Here is a 27,955-nt window from a genome sequence, read left to right on the forward strand (position 1 = left end):
ATTATATAGGATCAGAGTTAGTTCAGATTTTTAAATTTAAAAATTGATTTTTGAGAACCTTACATGAGCCGGATTGATGTTATACATCCTATATACTTTTATCATGTACCCTTTTTCTTTTTAGACTATCACGTAGTTGGGTAGCCAATAATTTTTAAACAATTTTAAAGTAAGTTGTTTATTGAATTTCTTTTACAACATGTTGTGAAACGTTAGTGCACATCAATTTCTGAATTTAAGGAAATGAATATCATATATACTTTTCATGTAGTTGGGCAGCTAATAAGTTTTCAAAATTTTTAAAGTAGATTATTTAGTGAATGAGGCTAAATTGGATTAGATTTAACTATTTTAAAATTTATCCAATCAAATAAAATTGGGGCATTGATGGTGGAATATTTATGTTGACTGAAGTAATTAGTAATTATAACAAGCCACATTCTTTTATGAAAACAAATGTATTATAATTTAGATGTGGTGTGGGTGCTTGGTGTGGTTGTTCTGGATGAGTATTTGTTGTCATTGCCGTGTAAAACAGAGGAGGAGAAAAGCGGAAAAATGGGTTTGTATTCAAGATGTGCTTCTATCGCACCGTTTTCTTTGATTTTGCATTGTGAATTCATCATCTTTCAAAGCATAAATAACTGATCAATCCTCGGGTACTGTTATATCGAAAGATTTACATGCTTTAGCAGCCTGAACGAAGCTCATCGATTTGTAGTTCCACTCGAACTTCTAACCAAACTTTCCATACTTTTATTTATTTTTTTTTTCTTTTCTTATTTTAAAGAAACCACAATCAATGCCAATTATATAGGTATAGGATCTACTAGCAAAGATGTAATAATCTTTCTCCAGAATGGGTGTATCCATCAGAATCCTTGTAAAGAAGATCTATCAGACTTGCAAGATTGATTACACGCTCAAGGAGGGTCATTGGCACATGTCTTGGTTCAACCCACTCCTCATTTATATCCTTCCACGCTTCCACAATTCTCTCACGCAGTTCAATGTAAGCCTCCTTCTCCGAAACACCGTGTTGCTTCATATAGCATTCCACGCTAGACGCCACATGTCCTCTTTCCTGCTCAAACTACAAATTCAAAAAGTGCCACATCATCAACTAATCCAACTTAATTCTATATAAATTGTCTTGACAAGCATTTGCATGTTTGATATTAGTAGTATTTATAAAAGGGAAATTCATATTAATTAATACGTCTTTAGTGAATTTTTTTTTTAATAAAAAAAAAAACTTGGATATTTCGATTTGAAACTTAAAAAAGAAATAGTAACTTTGTAATTGGGATATCCAAGCTTAAAAGACACTTTTTTCATGAGTGAATACTAAATATATGCCTTTTAACCATAATAAAAAGAAAGTAAAAAATAAAATAAAAAATAAAAAAGTATGGATTTTTAGTGCAAACAATGTCAATTATAGTTTAATTTATAATATTTTATATCAAAATTCTAAAATTTTGGATTTGCTTATTGAGGCATTGAATTTCAAATATTTCACATTAAATGTTCAATTTATAATTTGTTTCATATTAGCCTAATTTCCAAATAGATTAAAACAAATTTTAAAAATAAAGAAAATTTATTAATTTTCTCATTAATCAATTTTTTGTTCATTTTATTTGTAAATTGAAAAAAACTAATCGATTTTTTCAAATTTTCAACTTTCTATTAGTTAATTTGAAAATATTAAATTAAATAATTTAAGAATCTGATGAAAAATATTTTAAATTTATGGTTTCGATATATAATCCGACTAAAATATAAAGTATTAAAATACAATTTTTAATTTTTAATTAGAAGTTGGGGAAAAAGAAAAAAAAAAAAGTGACGTCCCAGCAAAAAGAAAAATTTTGGATGTAAAACTCCGCAAAGTAAAAATTAATTAATTAGAGTTTTGTCTCAAACCTTGTGGCCAACCACGTCACCGTCAGCCTACAAATGATACATGAAGCTTGCAAGATCGTAGGCCATTCTGAAATCCAATCAAAGCTTTCCTTGGTTACAATATCTCCCATGTCAAGGAAAGATGTGATTGTAAGCATCAAGAAACCACACCTTCGTAGTAATCCGATTGCCAGATACTCCTCCAGTGTGGGTGTGTAATTGTTAGAGAACCATTTAGATTCAACCATGTAGACTCGGACTAGTTTTTTCATTTATATATATGTATAGTTTTCATAAAACATTAACGAAAGTATCAAATTTCAGATATCAACGTGGGAGAAAATTGCACAAATTAATAAAGAAAAATGTAATTTCGGTAGCAGAGATCAAATTTCATGCGTATAGTAGCGACTTAATTACTTCTTCTATGGCAAAGTCTACGCGGTATTTTCTTCCTTCCTTGGTCATCACCTCCTCGATTTCTTTGTACACATTTAAGAGTTCCTCGTAACAATATTTCATGTAGTTTGGTAGCTGATCCATGCTGCTCAAATCCCATCTGAACGAACCAGATTAAATATATAGCAAAGTAACTTTATATATATCTATAGAATCGAATAGTAATTTAGATAACCCAACTTCTAAGGCATGCAATTTTATATATTACGAGTTTACCTTTCAATTGCATCCGTGAAGAGTAGGAGCTCATCATGTGTTCCATGAACGTCATATATATCATCAACTATTGAAGACATGGCAAGTACTTTGGTCAACAGTTTTCTAGCAAGAGAGTATTGGGGCTCATAATATACTCTCAAACTCCAAAAGTAACCCTCTACTATCTGGTCTCGTGCAAAAGGTAGCTTTGTTACGAAGTCCAAATCTTTTCACCATCTATGTCATTAATTAATAATTATAAACTCATTAGAAATCCCATTTTAATTAGCCAAATCTAGTTATCAACGGATAATATATCCAAAAAATAATAATAATCATAATCATAATCATAAAATTAAGGATTTAATTACTTTGTTATATGGGCATGTTCTTTCTGGTGCATTCTTCGCAAAATGTTGAAATCCATCTTGGCAAGGGTTAGCAGAGCTTCACTAAGCGAAGGTCTTGCTAGTAGAGTGAAATGAAATGTATGGCCTTAGACCTTGGGATGGTTTTCCAAAAGGGCTGCTTTATGGCATGCTTGATCTGTGCAGCAAGAGGAGGACTTAACTTGGTTGTTGTCAATGTCAAGGATGATGATGAAAGATGAGTGGCAGTGAATGCGAGAGCTTCTTCTAATATTTGCTCTCCTTGCACCCTCAAATGTGTTGCTCCATATAAGCTCAATATTCCCTTGGCATCAGTGGTAAGGGCTTTATTGAACTTTCCTTCCTCGTTGTTGAACTTCTTATATACATCTGCTTGATCACAATGTAATTATACATGATATATACTTGTGATCCATCATATAACATCCAATAGATTATATTACCTAAAAATAATTATAGGACCCATCCCAAAAACCCTCTCAAGATCTCCCAAGTGGTCCCGTCTAGTGAAGCCCCACTGGATAATCCTTTAAGGATATCCAATGGAATCTCGCTTAAAACGTGGACAACAAAACACAAGTATTATTAATAATACCTCAATATATTGATAAAAACCACAACAGCATAACCATACATATGGTCAATACTATGTCCAATAACTAGATTAGAGCATTCTAAACGTATTTGTAAAATTTAGAATAACAACTGATACAAATAAGTTTTAAAAGGATAAAGATAAATAAAGAAAGACAAGTACTGCTGCTACAGTGGAAAGTACGCAATAACAAGTGATGTGTGAGGTAGACTGCTAGTAATTGCCTGGACCTAGGGGAACGAATTTAAAACTAATAAAACATGAGATGAAGAAATCTCAATGAGTGGCATAGTACAATAGAAAAATAATAACTTATTTCCGTATAACTTTCTCTCAAGACCTTTCCTTCTACTCGTTTGAAAAGTTTCCCGTTTAAGAATTATTTTATAAAACCCAAACTTGTATTCCAATTTAATATCATAAAAATGATGCTCAATGGTATAAAGTGAATGATCATTGTACTATTATAAAATGTCTTAATCAAGATATAAATATTGAGCATAAAATATTATAAACTCAATTTCATGAAATAATTATGAAAATGTAGTAATAACCACCATATTTGAAATCCATCAATATACTTAAAACTTATACAATGTACCATTTGATAAACCAAACTATAAACCGTGGGATATACTCATCTCACAACCCTCAATATATGAAAGTTATCATGGAAATAATAAAACGTCAAAATGTACTCACCATCATGGCACTGTGACAATAATAAACCTGAGGAATGAATTCAACATCACGGTACTGTGGTAAACCACGTGCTATAATATAATACTGATCCGAGACACTGGTTAATATAACCAATATAGTATTCTTAAAACAATCTTGTAAGATTATATATACATTTCCAAATAATACTGTATCATAAATCATAATTTAATACATAAATTCAACCGCTTATTTAAATATTTCAAAATTTTCAAGTCATCATTTGATGTTAAAACCAAAAATACCATAGTAAAATATATTCAATATAAACCAATTTTAAGCATATAAAATTATAAATACTTGAACATGCTTAAAATCATATAATTTTCAATCGGCTTCATCAAATCAATTAATTTCCACAAGTTCACTATGAACTCATTAGAATTAGAAACCATTTAAAATCTTATCAAAATCCACATAAAATTATAACACATATATGTAAATGTTGATATTCATATATGCATAAAGTAATCATTTAAATCAAATGATATATACATAAAATAACCGAACAATATATATTATACTGCATGCCCAAAACATTTTAAAAATATAACTACTCATAGTACTGCAAATGCTCACTCCTGCTCCCCTGCTCCCCTACAGGACTGCCTCTACACTCAACATGAGTGTCTGTAATATAATAAAATATTTTTCAAGCTTCAATAACTAAACCAAAGGCATTTTTCAACACCAAATGTCTTAAATTGATTTGTACAACTATAAAATTAAGCAAATTGGACACTAACCAGTCTAATTATACTGCGTATCCTTAAAACCCGATATCTAAAATTGGGGCTTTTCACCCAAAGGTTAATCTTTCAAAATTGAACATCTAATGGTTCCTAATAATATCTAGGTTTACTAATCCAACTTCAATTTTGTCCAATTTGATCAATTTTGTCCAAATATAGTCTGAATTTATCCGTATTCAACTAATTAACCCAAAAATGGAAAAATTATCAAACGACCTCTAAAATTCACAAAATTTATATCAATAGAAAGCTCAAGAGACAAGGAATTCAATGGTGTACTCACCTCCGTGCAAAAATGTCCTCGGTGGCCCAAAAAATTGTCGCAAATACTCTACCAAAGTCCACGTAGATGTATCTCTTAAATGGTGAGGAATCTTAGCAAATAGACCATAGAAATGGGGGGAAAGAGTGTATGGGTTGGTCTGAAGTGGCCAAAAAATGGCCAAATGGCTGGAAAACGCCAAACAGCAGTTGCCGACTTCAACGACCGATCCCAGCGCACCGGTGGTCGGTTTGGCTTGAAATTTCGCCAGTGTGGTCGCCCAAGGGTGATAACAATGGTGGCTGATTAGTGTAACACCCCGTCCCAAATCGCACCGGAATCCGTGCACGTTGACCGAGGTTGACTGTTGACCGTTGACCGAAGGGGTCAAAAGTTGACTTTTTGACTCGGTGGGAATTTCGAGTTGACCAGGGTACCATGGCGAAGTGCACGATGCCCTGAGTTCGTAGACTGGTAGCACGTCGAAAATGGAGCTACGGTTTGAAAGTTATGGACGAAACAAGTTGCGGTCCAAACTGTCCAGGGGGTGCCGGAGTTGACTTTTTATTTATGGGGAAATGAGCTTTGACTCGTGCATGGTTGTGAAGTGCTCGTCAATATGAGTTCACAGACTAGCGGCACGCTCAAAACGGACATCCGGTTAAAAAGTTATGGACGTTTGAAGTTTACCGGATACCGTATTATTTTAATGTTTTTGGGTCCACGTGTCAACTTTTGATTGGTCCACGTGGCATGAACAGTGTCACACAGGGGTTTTTATTTGTTAAAAGTCTCGGGGAAGAGAGAGAAAGAGAGACAGGAGAGAGAAAGAGAGAGAGAGAGGACCGCCGGCCACCGAAATTTTTGCACTGTTCCGGCCGATCTATAGTGCACGCGCCGGCCAGCAACGTTGCCCTCCTCATTTCCGGCAAAACCTCCAAAAATCACAGCCATCGGACCACTGATGCACCGGGATCGGAGCGTTTTCCGGCGAGGGGCCGGAAATCTTCAATCGGTGATTTCTCCGCCGTCCGACCTCCGTTTTGCTCACCACCGGTCCCGTTGGGTTGCTCCCCTCAAGATCTACAAGTCTGCAAAATTTCACCACCAACGGCCACCGTACGCGCCGCCATCGGAGACGGTTGCCGGTGACCGCGGCGGCCCGCCGGAAATTACTGTTCCGGCGAGTACCCGAAATTCCGGCCAGCTCCAGTCCGCAGTGTTCGACCTCATGAATCCGAATCCGACTTTCGTTTCCGCCAATTCGCGACGGTTTGGGAGAATTGCGGAGCCGAAACTCGAAAAGCTTTCCGGCGAGATTCCGACCCCGTCGGGTCCGATCACCGGAAAGTAAGACCGAATCCGTGATCCTCATCACGCGAGCTTTGATTCGGTATATAACTCATAACCCTTAGATGTCGTTTGCTGTTCACTCCTCGGGTATCCATTTGGGAATTACCCGAATAAAATATTAATATTTTTGGTTTGTGCACTGTGGTTGTTTAGGTGCACGTGCGAGTAGCGGAGTTGATCCCGAGGAGGATCTTAGTTGATTTGCGTGCTCCAGGTGAGTGACCCACCTTCAAAAATTATTTTGGGCAATTAATTATATTTAATTGGTATTTAAATTATGCTCATGTGGTGTGTTTAATTATGGTTTTAATGCGGTTTAATTTAATTTATTTGTTATACATGAGCAAGGTATGTTTCGGTATTAATTTTACATGGTTTCAAATGTGATTTCTCGGGCATAATTGGGTTAAATATTTTATGAAAATATTTGGTTAAATTTTATAAATTATGCCCGCGGTATTTTTATGGTTGCATCTCGTATTTCGAGGAAAATTTTGGTTTGTTGATTATCGCTGTTTCGTACCGGGTTGTTTAAATAAAAATATGTGGGATGGTGTTTTGTGAAAATATGGTATACTTCCCACGGTGGTTTTTGGAAAAACGGTACGGTTGGTTGTTATTGTTTATTTTTAGACGCACTCATACAGTATTGGTGTTCTGGTGTATGGTGTATGGACACGTGGTAGTGCGCGGTTATTATCTGGTTTAGCGCACGGTTTTTACTTCACCCGTGAGTTGCCATTGGACCGTGGGCAGGCAAGTTGTTATTGGCCACAGCCGCCCCCCTCCTTGTCCGGGTGATGGTTTTTAGCAGTCGGTACTGTCGGGACGCCGAAGTGACCGTTGCAGGTTTCTCTCTTTAACCCCCCGCCAGTCGGTGCTCGGGACGCTGGCTATCGGAGGGCATCACCGGTATATGGTGTGGTGCGTCAGGTGTAATTGTCGGTGTAAATTGCAAATAATGGTTTAAACCCCAAAGGTGTTCAAAATTTATTTCCTATAATTTATTATATTTTTATTATATATTTGGGGTATGTTTTCTATTTATTTATTGTGTATCAAATGGTTTAATCCCTTGGTTTTTGGGAGGTATGTACATTGGGTTTTGCGAAAAGGTTTTAAAAAGGGAACATTTCAAACGGAGCAATTGGTGAGAGTTTTGAGGAAAATTATTATTTTCCAACCGTTATTATTATTATTTATTTATTAATTGTTGGTATTTGTTCTATTCCTTAATTACTTACTATTATTTTTATTATCACAAAAGGTGTTCAGTAGTTCGGGTTACTCACGGAGATGATTAGCATCTCACACTCTTAAATTCCGTTCCCTTAGGTGCAAGTGGTGGTAGGCGTTCTTCTGGAGCGAACCAAGTTTTCCGCTGCTGTTGTGTTTCGAGAAGTACCTCTGTACTTTTTCATTTCAGTGTATTATTTCTTTTCAGCCTTGTTGTATTTCTGTTGTTTAGCACTTCTTAAAGCTCTGTATACTATTGGGATACTCCTGTTTTATTTATGCACTGGACTGTTGTTGCTTTTGAGAAGTGCTGAAATTTGTGGAATCAGTTGTAGTTCGTGGGAGGAATAAGGGGATGTTTTAGAAGTGCGTTTTCAGTGCAGGTAGTTTCTGGTAAGTAAATCCCTTAGGGGAGGCTCTGTCGGATTTTCTGTTGGAGGGTCCGGTAGGGTTTCCCTGGGATCAGGGTTGTCTAGGGTTCCGGGGAAGGAATTCTAGACGGGTCCTGACAGTTAGTGCATAAGGAGGGTGGCCGGAATTGGGTAAAACAGTGATGATCCAGTTGGGCATAAAGTGGGTTCGAAACAACTCGATTTGGATCCACAGGTCTGGAGAGAAATTTCTCATGTTTGGGGGATAAAATGGGTATGTTGGAATTTGTTTCCTACTAGGCATGCTTTCCAACATTTATATTGAGCTTTTGGTTGCTAATAGACGAAAATTTAGGGCTGGTTTTGATACTGATATAAAACGGATATTTGAAATTTTACAGAACCATAACTTTTTATCAGTAACTCAAATTTGGCACCAATCTATAAACTCGTATCGATGAGCTTTACACAATAATACATCAATCAAACCAAAAAATTTAACCATAGAAAAAGTCAATTTTGGACCCAAATACTGTTCACTTGGTTAAACTTGGTTAAAACTTGTCAAACTTGTACAACATGGGTATTTTGGTATAGGTTGTCACAACTTACCCCCTTAATGAAATTTCATCCACGAAATTCATACGTTAGTTTTGAAATAGGTGAGGATACTAAATCTGCATTTGATGCTCTCATTGCCAAGTCACCTCCTTGACTAGGTTATTTCTCCAAAGAACCTTCATTAAAGGTAGGGTCCTGTTAAGAAGCTTTTTCTCTTTCCTACTTAGAATTTGCCCTACATAGATAAGTCATCCCTCAACTTAATTTAAGAGATGTGGAACACATCATCGACTCGAGAAAGCTCTTCTGGCAAGTCTAACTTGTAAGCCGTTGGACCTATCCTCTCAACTATCTCATATGGTCCAATGTCAGGAGGATTTAGCTTCCCTCACTTTCCAAAGCGTACTATGCCCTTCCAGAGAGAGAGTTTCAGGAACACCCAATCACCAACTTCGAACTTTAGATCCTTCCTATGCACGTTCACGTAGCTCTTGTGCTTATTTTGTGCTGCTTTCAACCTGGTACGTATAATATTGCTCTTGTCCACTGTTACTTGTATAATCTCAGAACCTAGAAGTTTTCTTCCACCAGTCTCATTCCAACATAATGGTGTCCGACATTGTTTCCCATGCAATGCTTCATAAGATAACATCCGAATGATCGAGTGATAACTATTCTTATAGGTGAACTCTGCCAAAAGTAGATACTCATTCTAATTTCCCTTGAACTGTAGTACACTAACCTCAACATGTCCTCCAAAGTCTAAATAGTCCTCCCAGATTGTCCATTGCTCTAAGGGTGAAAAACAGTAGTCAAATTTAGCTTGAATCCTTGTTCGTTCATTAATCTTCGCCAAAATCTCAAAGTGAACTGTGGATTTCTGTTAAATACAATCAATATTGGCACCCCATGCAAACTCACTATATGATTCATGAAGAGTTCCACTAACTTCTGAGGAGAAAACCTCTCACGAATGGGTAGGAAATGTGCGGACTTGGTGAGTCGATCCACTATCACCTAAATATTATCATGTCTATGAATTGTGGGAGGAAGCTTGAATATAAAATCCATTGTAATGCAACTCCCATTTCCATTTTGGGATGGATAAGGGCTATAGAACTCCAGAAGGCTTTTTATCTCTCTACCTTCACTTGTTGGCAAGTGAAATACTTGGATACATATTCAGCAACTTTTATTTTCATCCCTACCCACCAATAATACTCTTTCAGGGTATGGTACATCTTGGTACTACTAAGGTACATAGCATAGGCAGAATTATGGGCTTCTTCAAGTATTTGCCTTTTTAGCTCTTCATTAGTTAGAAAATAATGTCTAGAACCAATCACCAAGGCTCAATTGCCTCTAATAGAAAAATCTAACTTTCCCCCTTGTTTAACTTTCCTTCTCATGCTCATCAAGTAAAGGTCTTCAAATTGGGTTTTAAAAACACAATCCATAAGTATCAGTCGTAGTCAAAAGCTAGCAAAAAGTTCTCATGAAGTATGCATTCATAAATTAAACCCAACCGTTGCAACTTAAACATCAAAGGAATAGTGTAATCATAATCCTTGAGCAACCTCATCCATCTCCTTTACCTTAAGTTCAACTCATTCTAAATAAACAAATACTTAAGACTCTTATAATCGGTAAAGGTCCAACGAGAAACTCCATGAAAGTAGTGCCTCCAAGCCTTCAATATAAAGATTGGTACAGCAAGTCCTAAATAATGAGTTAGATAATTTAACTCGTGCTTTTTCAACTGCCTAGAAGCATAATTAACAACTTATAATTCCCTCAAAAATCCATCCAACAAATCAAAAAGAAAGTTTAGAATTTAAATCTAATTTCCTCAAACCAAATACCAGTATCAAAAAGTTAAAACTGAGATTGTTTTTCTTTGCCTCCAATTACACTCCTAGTACCTGCAATTATAAGATCTATGTTCTCATTGATTATTCAATTTTCTTAATCTTGACAAACATCTTTCTTTTGACTAAATTCATCAAAGTCATAAAATGAAAAACTCTCATACTTATTCCAATGAAGAGCCTTAGATTGTTTATAAAGCCTAAAAGAAATCCTCAAGATTGTCAACACTAAAGAATATGAAACCAAAAGATTAAGTCCAAGTCCTTTCGTCATCTCAAATATCATTCTTGAAGAAACCTCAAATTCTTCCAATATCAAACAAACTCCAAGAATACATACCTCAAGCAATAAAGAAATTTAAATCTTAATTCTAATATCACAACCAAGTACTAAGAACTAGTTACTAGATCTGCAATGTGAGATACCACATCGGTTGGAAAGGGGAACGAAGCATGCCTTATAAGAGGGTGTGGATACCTTTCCCTTGAGAGGCCTTCCTATGAGGGAACGTAAAATCGTGAGGGGTAGGATTGGGCTCACCACCTAGCTTCCAAAGCAGACAATATCTCGGTTGGGCCAGGGAGGCCCGGGCCAGTGAGATTGGCAGGTAGGGGTTGGAAGAAGATTCCCCCTAACCACTGAGAGGCCTTTTAAAACCATGCGGGCTGGGCCCAAAGCGGACAATATCTCATGCGGGTGGATTGGGCTGTTACACTCAACCATAAGAAAACATTCATCACTTTCTTGTATTCTACCTATGTCCCAAAAATCATATTCCGTAGGAGATTAAGTTATCATCAAGAATATCAACCACCTTAGATCCATAAAACATCGTTGGCATAAAACCCTGAATCTCCAAGAAAACAAAATATCAAACCAAGATCTAAAATCATCACCCAGAAGCAGATGCCACAAAACGAACTTATGAAATTTACAGCTTAGTTCTCATGAAGTTGTCCCACATCAGATCATCAAAATGCATCAACCAAACTTTGTCTATACCAGATTCTAATATTAAGATCTTAATTTCCATGAAATGAAAACAACTACCCTCAAACATTTGGCTAAGTTAAATGAACTTTCTTGTGAAGGTGGAAATTTCCAAGTGATAACCCAATGGATTTGGAGTCATCCCAACTTGTGCAACATATTCACGTAAAACAAAAGAGCGTATGATCCTTGAGCTAATAAAATATGTCCATCATTACCAAGCATAGATAATGTACTAGTCACAACATTGGGATGACTTATGCCTCCTATCTAATAATAGCATACACCTTAACTCTGGTAAATGGTCGTCCCCTTTGACCTCCGTTTCTGGCTGTGAATGCAAACTGCTATCCAGTGTTGGTAGAACCTCTTGAAGTTCGGCCTATCTATGTATCATGTACTTTGTACCCATCAATCTGCTAAAATAATGTACCCGATCTTAAGTCTTTAGCCTGACCATTTCCTCGATAGAGGCAATACTTTTTAAATTGTTCTGACTGCTTGTAATGAAATCGTGATCCATTCTACTGGCACTGCCCATCATGAAACTTGCCACATAAACTACCTTGGACTGTAGATCTCTAAAAATGGCTACTACCGTTGTTCACTTTCCACTGTCCTGAACCTGACTAGGTCACTTCTTTGGGATCTACTATCCTTGGGCTATGTCTGTCTCCTTTAAATCTTCCACCATTCAATGATTTTGAACTAAAGTTGTTTCTTTTAGACAATCGCTAGCTATGGGTTCCATGACATGTCATCCAAAAGATAAGCTTTTAGACTTGTGCATCAAGGTGTGTCCCTCTACCTCGAAGATAACATCTCTCATAGACTGATTCATGGGGTAAACGGCACCTGAGATGCTCAGCGCTATAGGCTAGCTTAAACCATCAAGAAACCTCTTCTTCTTGCTAATCTCATTGGCAATCAAGTTGAGGTAGAACTCTAATAGCTCCATAGATCTCTTCTCGTACTCAGAAACTGTCATGCTATCTTGAGTGAATGTCTAACTCTAACCTCTTAATCTTAACAAAGTTTGGAGGACAAAATTTGGTGTGAAATCTAGTCTTGAACTATGTCCAAATGTGAGGTCTCCTAGTTCTTTCATACATCCTCCACTTCCTTGTTAGGAATGTTAATGGGGAGGGGCAGGGTCATTTTTTACAATCCCATCCCTGCGGTTTTTCCTATTCTTTAGATGCGGGGTAGGGACGGGGATTCCCTTATCGCGGACGGGATGGTTTTTCCCTTTTTTATAATAGGTATATTTTTTTGAGAAATTTATATATAAGAATTTTTTTATGAATAAAATATAAATTAAGTGACTAAAATGCAATAAAATTACAATAAAATGTATCAAGGTCCAAAATAAAAATATAATAAAATACATTAAAGTCCAAATTTACAATTATAATAAAATACATCCTTAAAAAAATACAATGCAATATAGTCCAAATACAGAAACATGAAGTTTATAAAAATACACACACATAATAAATCTTCTTATTTCCTTAAGTCTCCATGGAAGAATGTTCCATAAGAGTTGATTGCTACAAAAATAAGCAAAAGTATTAACTAATATCAATAATTTTTTTAACTATTAAATATACACATTTTTTGTAATAAATAAATTCAATTTACCTCATCAATTTCTATATCACTCATAGTAAAAGGACAAGTTCCAATATATGATGAAGAATATGAAACTAACAATAATAAGACTAATTAATTAACAATAAATACAAAAAGCATTTAAGATAAAAAAAATATATATAAAATTTAATTTTTCATACCATTAACTTCGGCCCATATGTAATCTTGTGCACATATCAAAGCTTCCAAAGTTTTAGGATGAAGTTTACTTCGATGTGGACTCACAAATCTTCCACCAGTACTAAATCTAGACTCAAATGCAACAGCAGATACTAGAATGGCTAAAATATCTCTTACAATATTATACAAAGTAGGATACTTCATTGCATTTACTTTCCAATATGCCAATATGTCAAAGTCATTAGATCTAGGCAAAATCGGCTCCTCCAAGTAATGATCAAATTCAGATTTAATGTCAGGACCCGTCCAGAATTCCTCCTCCGGAACCCTAGACAAGCCCTGATCCCAGGGAAACCCTACCGGACCCTCCAACGGAAAATCCGACAGAGCCTCCCCTAAGGGATTTACTTACCACAACTACCTGCACTGAAAACACACTTCTATAAACATCCCCTTCCTCCCACAAACTACAAACTGATTCCACAAATTTCAGCACTTCTCAAAAGCAACAACAGTCCAGTGCATAAATAAAACAGAAGTATCCCAATAGTATACAGAGCTTTAAGAAGTGCTAAACAACAGAAATACAACAAGGCTGAAAGAAATAATACACTGAAATGAAAGAGTACAGAAGTACTTCTCGAAACACAACAGCAGCGGAAAACTTGGTTCGCTCCGGAAGAACGCCTACCACCACTTGCACCTAAGGGAACGGAATTTAAGAGTGTGAGATGCTAATCATCTCCGTGAGTAACCCGAACTACTGAACACCTTTTGTGATAATAAAAATAATAGTAATAGCAATTAAGGAATAGAACAAATACCAACAATTAATAAATAAATAATAATAACTGTTGGAAAATAATAATTTCCCTCAAAACTCTCACCAAACGCTCCATTTGAAATGTTCCCTTTTTAAAACCTTTTCGCAAAACCCAATGTACATACCTCCCAAAAACCAAGGGATTAAACCATTTGGTAAACAATAATTAAATAATACATACCCCAAATATATAATTAAAAATATAATAAATTATAGTAAATAATTTTGAACACCTTTGGGGTTTAAACCATTATTTGCAATTTACACCGACGCACCACACCATATACCGGTGATGCCCAGCGTCCCGAGCACCAACTGGCGGGGGGTTAAAGAGAGAAACCTGCAACGGTCACTTCGGCGTCCCGACAGTACCGCTGCTAAAACCATCAACCCGGCCAAGGAGGGGGGCGGCTGTGCGCAACAATAACCTTGCCTGCCCACGGTCCAATGGCAACTCACGGGTGAAGTAATAACCGCACGCTAAACCACATAATAACCGCGTGCTACCACGTGTCCATACACCATACACCAGAACACCAATACTGTATGAGTGCGTCTAAAAACTAAACATAAGTAACCAACCGTACCGTTTTTCCAAAAACCACCATGCGAAGTATACCAAATTTTCACAAAACACCATCCCACATATTTTTATTCAACAACCCGGTACAAAACAGCGATAATCAACAAACCATCATTTTCTCGAAGTATGAAATGCAACCATAAAAATACCACGGGCAAAATTTATAAAAATTAAACAAATATTTTCGTAAAATATTTAACCCAATTATGCCCGAAAAATCAATACTGAAAACCACGTACAAATAATACCGAAACATACTATGCTCATGCATAACAAATAAATTAAACCACAATAAAACCATAAATAAACCACACCACATGAGCATAAATTTAAATACCAAATTAAATACCAATTAAATATAATTAATTGCCCAAAATAATTTTTTGAAGGTGGGTCACTCACCTTGAGCACGCAAATCAACTAAGATCCTCCTCGGGATCAACTCCACTACTCGCGCGTGCACCGAATCGAAGCTCGCGTGATGAGGATCACGGATTCGGTCTTACTTTCCGGTGATCGGACCCGACGGGGTCGGAAACTCGCCGGAAAGCTTTTTAGGTTTCGGCTCCGCAATTCTCCCAAACCGTCGCGAATTGGAGGAAACGGAAGCTAGATTCGGGTTCAGGAGGTCGAACACAGCGGACTGGAGTCGGCCGGAAAACTGGGTACTCGCCGGAACAGTACTTTCCGACGAGCCACCGCAGTCACCGGCAACCGTCGCCGGCGGCGGCGCGTACGGTGGCCGTTGGTCATGAAATATTGCAGACTTGTAGATCGTGAGGAGAGCAACCCAACGGGACCGGCGGTGAGCAAAACGGAGGTCGGACGGCGGAGAAATCACCGTTTGAAGATTTCCGTGATTTTTGGTGGGTCGGCCGGACTTGAGGAGAGGATCAAGGGTGTACGGCGCGTGTGGCCGGAAAATGGCCAGAAGTGGGTCGATTTGCGGTGGCCGGCGGTGGAGGGGTAAAACTCGCCGCCGATCTTCGGAGGTCCGATCCGGGCGCGTCCGGCGGCCGTTCGCCGTGAAACTTGGAGGTTTTGCCGAAAATGAGGAGTGCAAGCTTGCTGGCCGGTGCGTTCACAGTAACTCGGCCGGAACAGTGGAAAACTTCCGGTGGCCGGCGGTCTCTCTCTCTCTCTTTCTCTCTCCTCTCTCTCTTTCTCTCTCTTCCCCGAGAATTTTATCAAATAAAAACCCCTGTGTGGCACTGTTCATGCCACGTGGACCAATCAGAAGATGACACGTGGCATTTCAATGTTCACCGACCCAAAAACATTAAAATAATACGGTATCCGGTAAACTTCAAACGTCCATAACTTTTTAACCGGATGTCCGTTTTGAGCGTGCCGCTAGTGTGTGAAATCATATTGACGAGCACTTCACAACCATGCACGAGTCAAAGCTCATTTCCCCATAAATAAAAAGTCAACTCCGGCACCCCTTGGACAGTTTGGAGCGCAACTTGTTTTGCTCATAACTTTCAAACCGTAGCTCCGTTTTCAACGTGCTACCAGTCTACGAACTCGGGGCATCGTGCACTTCGTCACGGTACCCTGGTCAACTCGAAATTCCCACCGAGTCAAAAAGTCAATTTTTGACCCCTTCGGTCAACGGTCAACGGTCAACCTCGGTCAACGTGCACGGATTCCGGTGCGATTTGGGACGGGATGTTACATTTAACATGATCAACATTAGTATTACTATAAACAAATAAATCAAATTTTGCCAAATTATCTTTTTTTTCCAAATGAAAGCACATTGGGTTGGGAAGATGAAACATTTGGGACATTTGCACTCAAATTGCTCTTTGATAGATATTCTTTCACCAAATCATAGTAAATTTGACGTACAAGCTATCTTATGCACACCTTCATCCCTATAAATCAAAGGAAAATAATGCTCTATCACTTTTATTTTATACCTTGGATCTAAAAGAGTTGCTACAACCATTATTCCATGTGTTTCACTCCAATATTGTTCAAATTTAGATATCATACCTGAGGCAATCAATCTAATTTCCTCATAAGAAGATGTTAGCCAATCACAAATTGACATCCTAATCTCACAAATGTGTGGAAAAAAAAGATTAGCTGTAGGATACTTTGTTCCTGAAAATATTTCAGTCACTTCATAAAACAACTCTAGCTTTCACAAATCTCTTTGGCTAAATCCTAATCTTGATCACTAGGTAAACATTTGCAAAGTGACTCACGTTGTTTCAAATGAGGAAAAATAGTCTTATATTTCAAAGCAGTAGTAAGTATCAAATATGTAGACTTTGACCTTATTTTACAATCAAGTACCAACTTCTTATCACAATAAATTTTTAATTGATAAACACATTCTAAGAATTTTTCCTCTCTTTTTTGTGTTGCTGTCCAAAAATAAGCACTTTCACAAATTTTTTCAATACTTCCACAAATTATTTCCAAACCATCTTTCACAATTAAATTCAATATATGTGCACCACACCACATATGAAAAAATTGACCATTTAACAAAAGTGAAGAATTAGGAAGTTTATCCAAAAGAAGATTGACCAAAGCATCATTTGTGCTACAATTGTCTAAGGTCAAAGTAGAAAGCTTACCATCTATATTCCAATCCAATATGCAATCCATAAAAACATTAAAAAGAATCTCGGAAGTATGTGGACAAGGCACATATACAAACCTACAAAAAATAATAATAGATAATTATAATAAACTAAACTAATTTGACTTATATATATGAAATAATCTAATAAATATTAAATTTAATATAAAAATTTTTAAAGTACCTTATAATTCGACTTTGAAGTGTCCAATTATCATCAATGAAATGTGTCGTAATAGCCATGAAGCCTCTATTTCGGTTGGATGTCCACATATCTGTAGTAATTGCAACTATACCACAATTCTTCTCTAACAATTCCATTGTTTTGGATTTCTTATAATCATATAATTTAAAGATATCACTCCTAATTGTGTTATGAGAAACCACTTTAAACAATGGTTGAACCATATTCATAAACCTCCTAAATCCATAATGCTTAACTATTGAAAGAGGATACTCATGCAAAACTATTATGTTTGCAAGTTCCTTTCTAGAACTCTCATGGTCAAAAGTGTATGTGCCAACTTTAACTTTCCCACCGGCATCTTTAGTAGGATTCAATATTGATTGCCTAATATCCTTTTGTATTCAAAGAGGACACCTTTTAAAATGATCATGTAAATGTCTTGTTTCATTTCTACTCTCTCCTCCTGGTTTCTTACTACAATAATTAATATAAAATTATCCACTCCATCTGTCTTTACATTTTTAAAATGATTCCACACAACAAAAAACAATTTTCTTTTTCCAATTACTTGATTACTATCCTCATCACATACCTCTATTGGAGTTTGCTCTTCTTGACCAGGTATCTCTTGAGGAGTACTAATTGGAGTCGAAATGTTGCTCAAAGATGTTGATGATGCTTGATCCTTATCATGTGGATTGCTTCCAAGTGAGGGTGGATTAACATTTTCCATCGAACCACTAGCTTCAGCCATAATTTACCTTAAAAAAAAAGAATAATTTGATATTAATTTAATAGACTCGGCTTATTGAATAATCTTTTGTTGTTATAAAAATAAATTAAAAAGACATTTATCTCATAAATTATGCACTACTCTTTGGCTCTTGTGAACTATGGCACCCTTTTCAAACGGATGAAAAATTTAAAACTACCGACTCATAGGCCACCTTCAAATTGAAGTTCGAAAAATATATTTTAAATTTGAGAGATGTGACTTGTGAGATAATTGGACCAATGAATTGAGAATTATAATAAGAGTTTGGTCTCGTGCACTGTCAATTACAGTAGAACAATTAAGAGATTAGGACTGAATCAAATTCTTTAAATTTTCTATATATACGTATATATACATTCAACATGTTGGATTTTTAGATGTGCCACCTGTATACCTTTTTATCTAATTAATTATTAGTATTTTTTATTATGAAAAAAATATATTTATACATATATATATATATACATTTTATTTCCAATCAACTGACCATGTGCTAACATTTGAAACCTCAAGACAATTATTGGCTGTTCAAGTCACTTCTTAATAGCATAATTTTGAAGAATAAAAACACAAATAGATGCTTTAAATGAAAAGATTAAATGGTAAGGAAAATAAAGTTTAGGGAAAGAATCTTCAATTATTATTATAGGTTAGTACAATGTGCTGGTTAAAGTTTACCTTATCTCATCCATAAATTCATTGAGTTTTAATAAATTAGATTAGCTCCAAAAAAAAAAAAAAACAATTGTAATAAATGTATAGCCTGACTTTTGTAATCCGTTTTGCCCAACACAAAATATGATTTTGCTTTGAAATTTATTAGACTAGAAACGTGTCCTAAACTAATTATCAACCCCAAAAAAAAACAAAACTAAATCTCACCATCACCAACACTAATTTTCAATTGCCTTTTTTCTTGAAAGCTAAATACAACCTGCTCAAAGATACCAAATGACAAAACGCTTTCAATTCAAACAAATTCATAAAAAAATGTGATCGACTTATTTTGCTCTCATCCAAGAAAAACAGCCATAGAAAAACTATTTAAAAAATAAAAATGGTGTTATTATATATAATGTTAAAGGTTGGAATCACAAACTGTATTGCCATACAGCTCTATCCAGCAAAATTAATTTTAACTCATTTTCTCTTCTCCTTCACCAACCTATAATGAGATGGGATTGAAAGCAATCAGACAAAGCTTGATTCATCTGATACTAAAGTCAAGCTATACATTTATTACAACTGCTTATTTTTTGAGCTAATCTAATTTATTACAACTCAATGAATTTATGAATGAGATAAGATAAGCTAGTGCTTCCACGGCTGATGGTTCCTAGACCAGTACCCCCGGTCAAAGCAAAGCACATAGAGAGGAAGAGAATAACAGTGGGATATTTATTCTATTGTTTATAATATGCTTTACAAGCCTACTTAGATGTTCATTTTCTAAAATCTACTCAAGAAGAAAGGTATTGCTACACTACAATGACAAAAAGGAAACGATGACCAGAAAGCTTGCATAAACAACTGGTTAGCAAAAGGAGAAAACATAGCAAAAACAAAAATACTTCTACGGTTCTACTTTCAATTTGTTCTAGCTGTGATTAAGGTGGGTAATGGTCGTCGGGCAGTCGGCAGTTGACAGCTTAGTGGGTGATGGTCGGGCAGTCGGTAGATTGGTGGCGGCAGCTTGGTGGCACTGGCGGTAGTAGCTCTGTGAGGTGAAGTAAAGATGTGATGACGGCAAGAAGGACGAAGATGAGTGAGGGATTGAGGGTTCTTTTTCTTAGGGTTTAACTTTAATGAAATTACATAAAATATATAGATATATATATATATATAGATACCGGATCGTGCTTTTTATTCCCTAGGCCCGGCCCAGCCCGACCTTGGCTTGGGTTTTAAACTAATAACCCGAGCCCACCCCCCATCCCCAATTTGTTGGGGGAAAACTCCCCCGTTAAGGGATGTGCACCGTAGGTTTCGGGCTATATGGTTTAAATTGCCATTCCTTTTCCTTGTGTTTTCCCTCTAGCATAAAGCTAGCTAATGTGATCTTATCCTCGTCTCGACATTGCATAGGATCTATGCAGCCATCAAAACCTACTGCTCCAAGTCTACGAGCCTAATTAATAGAACACCTAGTAAACCTACTCTTCTCAAGTGGTCGAGCTACGTGCCTGACTACATGCTCCTTATAAGTGGACACATCTGTACTTTCAACTGTTGCATGCTGGCAACCATGTTTGCCTCCTCACAACATCAAGAAAAAGTTCTATGTGAAAGAATCAGTCAAAATCTAATTAACACCAACAAAAAGGTAGGTGTGGAAGGCAAAAATAGGATGAGTCATACAGCAATGCACAACCAGGAGAAATTTAAAACCTAAAGCTCTGATACCAAGCTGATAGGACCCACCTCGGAAACCCTCCTAGGATCTCCTAAGTGGTCCCGCCTAATGAAGTCCCACTGGGCAATCTTTAGAGGATATCCATTGGAATCTCACTTAAAATGTAGACAACCGAACATAAGTATTATCAATAATATCTCAATATATATATATAAAAACCACCACAACATAACTATAATACAGTCAATACTATGCCCAATAACTTATCAGAGTATTCTAAAAGTATTTGTAAAATTTAGAAGAACAACTTATACAAATAAGTCTCAAAAGATAAAGATAAATAGAAAAAGACAAGTATTACTGTTGCAGTGGAAAGTACCCAATAACAAGCAATGCACAAGGTAGACTGCTAAAAACTGCCTGGGCCTAGGCGAACGAATTTAAAACAAATGAAACGTGAGATAAAAAAATCTCAGTGAGTGGCATTGTACTATTATAAAATGTCTTAATCAAGATATAAATATTGAGCATAAAATATTATAAACTCAATTTCACAAAATAATTATAAAAATGTAGTAATAACCACCATATTTGAAATCCATCAATATACTCAAAACTTATACAATATACCATACGATATACCAAACTATAAACCATGGGATACACCCACCTCACGATCCTCAATATAGGAAAGGAACCATAGAAATAATAAACTGTCGGGACGTACCCAACCTCACGGCCCGTGGCAATAATAAACCTGTGTGATGAACCCAACCTCACGACACCATGGCAAAAATACTTGAACATGGTTAAAATCATATAATTTTCGATCTGCTTCATCAAATCAATTAATTTTCAAAATGATTTAAAACCCCAATTCAAATACTTTGATATTTAAATAACATGATCCACAAGTTCATTATGAACTCATTAGAATTAGAAACCATTTAAAATCTTATCAAAATCCACATAAAATTATAACACATATATGTAAATGTTGATATTCATATATGCATAAAGTAATCATTTAAATCAAATGATATATACGTAAAATAACTAAACAATATATATTATGCTACATGCCCAAAACATTTTAAAAATATAACCACTCACAGTACTGCAGATGCTCACTCCTTCTCCCCCGCTCTCTTACAAGATTGCCTCCAAACTCAACATGAGTGTCTGTAATATAATAAAATATTTTTCAAGCTTCAATAACTAAACCAAAGGCATTTTTCAACACCAAATGTCTTAAATTGATTACTGCAACTATAAAATTAAGCAAATTGGACTCTGACCAGTCTAATTATACTGCGTATCCTTAAGACATGATATCTAAAATTGGGGTTTTTCATCCAAAGGCTAATCTTTCAAAATTGAACCATCTAATGGGTCCTAATTGTAACACCCCGTCCCGAACCATGTCGGAATTTTTGCACATTGATCGAGGTTGACTGTTGACTTTGACCGTTGACCAAGGGGTCAAAAGTAGACTTTTTGACCCGGATAGAATTCTAGGTTGATTGAGGTACCGTTACGAAGTACACGTTGGCACGAGTTTGTAGACTAGTAGCACGTTGAAAACGGAGCTACGGTTTGAAAGTTATGAGCAAAACAAGTTGAAGTCCACACTGTCCAAGGGGTGCCGGAGTTGACTTTTTATTTATGGGGAAATGAGCTTTGACTCATGCATGGTTCTGAAGTGCTCGTCGATACGAGTTCACAGACTAGCGGCACGCTTAAAATGGACATCCGGTTAAAAAGTTATGAACGCGTGAAGTTTGCCGGATACCGTAATATTTTAATGTTTTTGAGTCGATGAACAGTGAAATACCACGTGTCGTCATCTGATTGGTCCACGTGGATGAACAGTATCACCACTGTGGCTTTTATTTGACAAAAATCTCAGGGACAAGAGAGAAAGAGAGAGAGGAGAGAGAGAGAAACGACCAGCCACCACCGGTTGGCCACTGTCCGGCCACCAGAGGGCTACACGCGCCGGCCACCGGTGAAGCCCAGTTCCCCGCGACCCTAACCTCCAATTTTCATGACCATTGGCCGCCGGACGCTCCCGGATCGAGGCGGCGATTTTTTTCCCTCCACCGCCGACCACCGCCGTTTGACCCATTTCCAGCCGTTTTCCGGCCACACGCGCCAGCCACCCCTCACCACCTCCTCATTTCCGACCAGCCCACCAAATTTCACGGCCACCGGACCTCCGACGCGCCGGGATCAGAGCTTTTTCCGACGAGGGGCCGAAATTCTTCAAACCCCGATCTCTCCGCCGTCCAGCCTCCGTTTGCCTCACCGCCGATCCCGTTGGATTCCTCTCCCCTCGATCTACAAATCTGCAAAAAATCTCAGCCAACGGCCACCGCACGCGCCGCTACCAGCGACGGTTGCCTGTGACCGCGGCGGCTCGCCGGAAGTTACTGTTCCGGCGAGTACCCAGTTGCACCGCCGATCCCTCCCGACTGTGTTCGACCTCCTGAACCCGAATCCGGCATCCGTTTCCACCAATTCGGACGGTTTGGGAGAATTGCGAAGTAGAAACCCGAAAGCTTTCCGGCGAGATTCCGACCACCTCGGGTCCGATCACCGGAAATTAAGATCGAATCCGTGATCCTCATCACTCGAGCTTCGATTCGGTATATAACTCGTAAATTTTAGATATCGTTCGGTGTTCGCTCCCCGGGTACCCATTTGGGAGTTATCCGATTAAAATATTAATATTTATGGTTTGGTATCGTGGATGTTTTAGGTGTACGTGCTGGTAGCGGAGTCGATCCTACGGAGGATTTTGATTGAGATACGTGCTTAAGGTGACTGACCCACCTTCAAATTAAATTTGGGAATTAAATTGGTGAATATTATGTGTGATTTGAATATGTGGAATTTAATTTCTATGTGCCAAATATTTAATTGATTTATTGTGGAATTATTGGTGAATTTATTTTGATTAAAGAAAATATGCATTATATAAATTTATGCCATGTGAAAATTATTTTATGGTCTGGAGAATTTTGAAATTCTTGTGGTTTTAACATTAAATCGGGCATGATTTGATTTCAAATATTTTAAGGAAAATATTTGTTTATGTTGGTGACTTCAATTTTTGTAAGCATGCCCATGGAATATTATGTGATTTAATTATTATATTTCAAGAATTATTTACGCTATTGGAAAAATGTGGATATTTAAATTGGTGGATTTGGGAGTTGGTGGAGTTGAATTTTCATGAATTTATGACGTTGATTATAAAGAAATTGTGGAGGATTTCCGAGTTCAAGCGGATGGAATAAACCCGCTATGTTTATGCAAAATGTGAGTTTTGATATATAAATTAAATATGTGAATTTTATGATTTTTAGATGCACCGTACATGTACTGGTGTTCTATTTATATGTGATATGATTAGTGTGCACACGGATGTGATTAGCGCGCAGGTGGGTGTGAGTAGCGCGCAGGTGATATTATGAGGTTGTCCTGTGGTTGCCATCGGATGAGGGTAGGCCACCCTTCCATGGCCGGGACACCAGTTAGCAGCGGCACAGTGAGACGCCACGCGACCGTATGCCGGTTTCTTTCTATAATATCCTGTCTGGCAGTACCTTGGGATGCTGGGTACTGTTGGCGCCACTGGTATATAGTAGGTGCATCAGGTGATTTCAGAATTGGGATTTTAAAATAAATATTTTAAAACTGTATTGGAATTAAAAATATAATTATTACCGTTTCTGGTATTTATTTGATGTTTTGGTTTTCGGGGAATACGAATAAAGGGTTTTGTGAAAAGGTTTTAAAAGGGGAACTTTTCCAACCGAGAGAATTGTAAGGGTTTTTAGAGAAATTATTAGTTCCAAGTAACTATTATTTATCTATGTTATTACCATGATATTATATTGTATAGTAGATAGGGTCACTCACTGAGATGATTAGCATCTCATATTTTCAAATTCCGTTCCTCTAAGTACCAGGTTGTCGGTGTTCATCCGGAGCAGACTTGATCTTCATCGCTGTTTTAGTTCGTGAAGTACCCTGTTCTTCCTTTATTGTAGTTGTAATATTCTTTCACTCTTGTTGTATTCTATACTTAGTAGTACTTCATGAAGCTCTGTATACTGTATGGGACACTTATGTATTTATTATGCACTGAATTACTGTTATTTATTTTTGGAGTGCTGAAATTTGTGGAATCAACTTGTAGTATTGTGGGAGGAATAAAGGGAACGTTTAGAAGTGTGTTTTCAGTGCAGGAATTTGTGGTAAGTCCATCCCTTACGGGGGGTTCTGCCGGATTTTCCATAGGAGGGTCCGGTAGGGTTTCCCTGGGATCAGGGCTTGTTTAGGGTTCCGGTGAGGAATTTTAGACGGGTCCTGACACTAATAATATCTAGTTTCGCTAATCCAATTCAATTTTGTTCAATTTGATCAATTTTGCGTAAACACAGTCCGAATTTATCCGATATTTAACTAATTGATCTAAAAATGAAAAAAATTATCAAACAACCTTCAAAATTCATAAACTTTATATCAATGGAAAGCCCAAGAGATAATGAATGCAATGGTGTACTCACCTTGGTCCAAAAGTGTCATGTGGCCGGGAAACTTGTCGCAATACTTGGCCGAAGTCCACGTTAATGTATCTGTTAAACGGTGAGGAATCTTGGCAAATGGACCACGAAAATGAGTTCAGAGGGTCCTAGAATAGGGGGATTGGTGTAGGGGTTGGCTTGAAACAGCCGCCGCCAGCTTCAAACGATCGATCATAGTATGTCAGCCGACAGTTTGGCCTGAAATTTGGTCGTGTGGTCACCTAAGGGTAGGTAACAATGGTGGTTACTACGTGCATAAGGAGGCTGGCCAGAATTGCGCAAAACGGTGATGACCCGGTTAGGCGTAAAATGGATTCGAAATGACCCAGTTTGGATTTGTGGGTCTGGTGAGAAATTTCTCATGTTTAGGGGATAAAATGGATATTTTGAAATTTTTTTCCTACTGGGCACGATTTCCAACATTTATATTGAGCTTTAGGTCACTAATAAACAAAAATCGGAAACTAATTTGGATATTGATATAAAACTGGTATTTGAAACTTTACATAGCTATAACTTTTTATCCGTAACTTAGAATTTGACGTGCCACTAGTCTACGAACTTATATCAATGAACTCTATACAATGGTACATCAGTCAAACCAAAATTTTAACCATAAAAAAAGTCAATTTTGGACCCACATATTGTTCACATGGTCAAACTTGATCAAACCTTATAAAAATTATACAACGTGGGTATTTTGATACAGATTGTTACAAATAATGTATATGTAGCTTTTAATTTCTTATAACTTAAAATGATCACTTTTTTTTTTTAAATCATGAACAATGCTATATTGCATAGCAATGTGTCTTAATTAAACACGAAATTGATGGCAACGGTATCTCGTTACATTTGGTGATGATAAACAAATTTTATGAATAAATTTTATGCTAGTTATATATATAAATATACATGTATACATATATATCTATATATATATATATATATATTTTTTAACGATAGAATAGAGACTAAGCATTATGTTTGGTAACAACTTGTTACCAAATTTGCTAGCTTCACAAATAAAATCTTTTATGCCAACTGTTATATCTATGATGTTTAAAGTTTTAGCCACAAAATTATCTAGCTGTGAAATAAAGTAATAATTTTAATTGCAAATATATTTATATATAGTAATATTTTATATGTAATGAAGTTCAGGATATTCTAGATGCTATAAGTCTATTGGTGACAACTGACGACTCACATCAAAATGATATAATCATTTTAATATCAAATATTTCTTTATTAGCCTTTGAAAAATTGATGTTAGCATTAACACTGTCAGAATTAAATGATTAATAAATGAAATTTTAAATATAAACTCTTAATGTGATCAAATGACTGAAAAAGTAAGGACCTAATTTAACTTAGTTGCTGTGGACGAAGTCAAGCACCATATAATGGGTGACATCCATCCATAGCTATTAGATATAAATGATCAACAAAATCTAACAGCTAGAGATGGTTGCTTTCCACTAAGTAGTGAAAGGCTTTCCCAACAATAGCATATTCGTGTATATATACACACACATTTGGTTGTGAACTAAGCTTTTATAACATGTGAATACTTTTGGTCAAAAAAAAAATTATATTTTGTTAAGTCACTAAAAAATTAATCATTATATATGAATATATATTTGTGTGTGTACGGAAGACTTTTACATATGTGTCCGTGATATATATGTATATATGGAAATTCTATGGTGAGAACGGTCCGCATGAGGACCACAGTATTAGTGACCGTTTTTCATAGTATTAACGACGGTTTCTTAAAAAATCGTCACCAATACTATGAAAAACCGTCACCAATACTGTGGTCCGCATGAGGACCATCCGCACCATAGATGGACTATATGTATATATATTCTTGTTCCAGATTTACCAAAAAAAAAAAATTATATATATATATATATATACTCTTCTTTCGGAGCACATACTGCTTGATATGTTGAAACCTGCTTGTCTGAGTAACCGAAACCATAAAAACACCGTATATAGGTCAAAATTGTGGATACTACTTTGAATACTGATTTTGTGAATATCTTGCAGAATTTCATAAATTTGGTCATGAAAGTGGTAAGACAAACCCAATTGTTGGATATCATCAATCAGTTGTAGCTTTTCTAACGAATTGTCAGAAATGGCAGCTAGCATCCTTGCCACTTCATCTTTAGGTTTTTGAACCTGTTGCTCCATATCACTATCAACTTTCTATAATGTATAGTTAAAACAACCCATGCACTTTATTAGGTCTTAAAATAACAATTAATTCTCATAATTTCATTTGAAGGAACAAATTTGGGATGAATTATGTATACCATCACATGCATAAAACGTATATATAACACATAGAATGGATTCCACCAAAAAGCAAATAGAGTGAAAAAGTTGAAGCATAATAGCATATACGTATATATAATTATATACATGTACCAGTGGTGTAGAGGAATAGGAGAGGAAATGGTTCCCCCAAATGTTATGATGAAAATTGGTGCAGTGACGAATAACTCGGGGTGTGGAATGTGGAATTTGTAATTTGGGACGAACCATGAACTACTAAAAGTCCTGACATTTTTTTAAAAAAGCTTAAGCTGGAAG

The 27,955-nt window shown here is 36.5% G+C and overlaps 1 pseudogene; it reads right to left on the reverse strand.

The window, feature by feature from the left end:
* Nucleotides 1-660: 660 nt before the first annotated feature.
* Nucleotides 661-27,553, reverse strand: LOC125421991 (probable terpene synthase 2; annotated as a pseudogene).
* Nucleotides 27,554-27,955: the final 402 nt, after the last annotated feature.

The sequence above is a fragment of the Ziziphus jujuba genome, chromosome 1 (assembly GCF_031755915.1).
Source record: "Ziziphus jujuba cultivar Dongzao chromosome 1, ASM3175591v1".
Lineage (NCBI taxonomy): Eukaryota > Viridiplantae > Streptophyta > Magnoliopsida > Rosales > Rhamnaceae > Ziziphus > Ziziphus jujuba.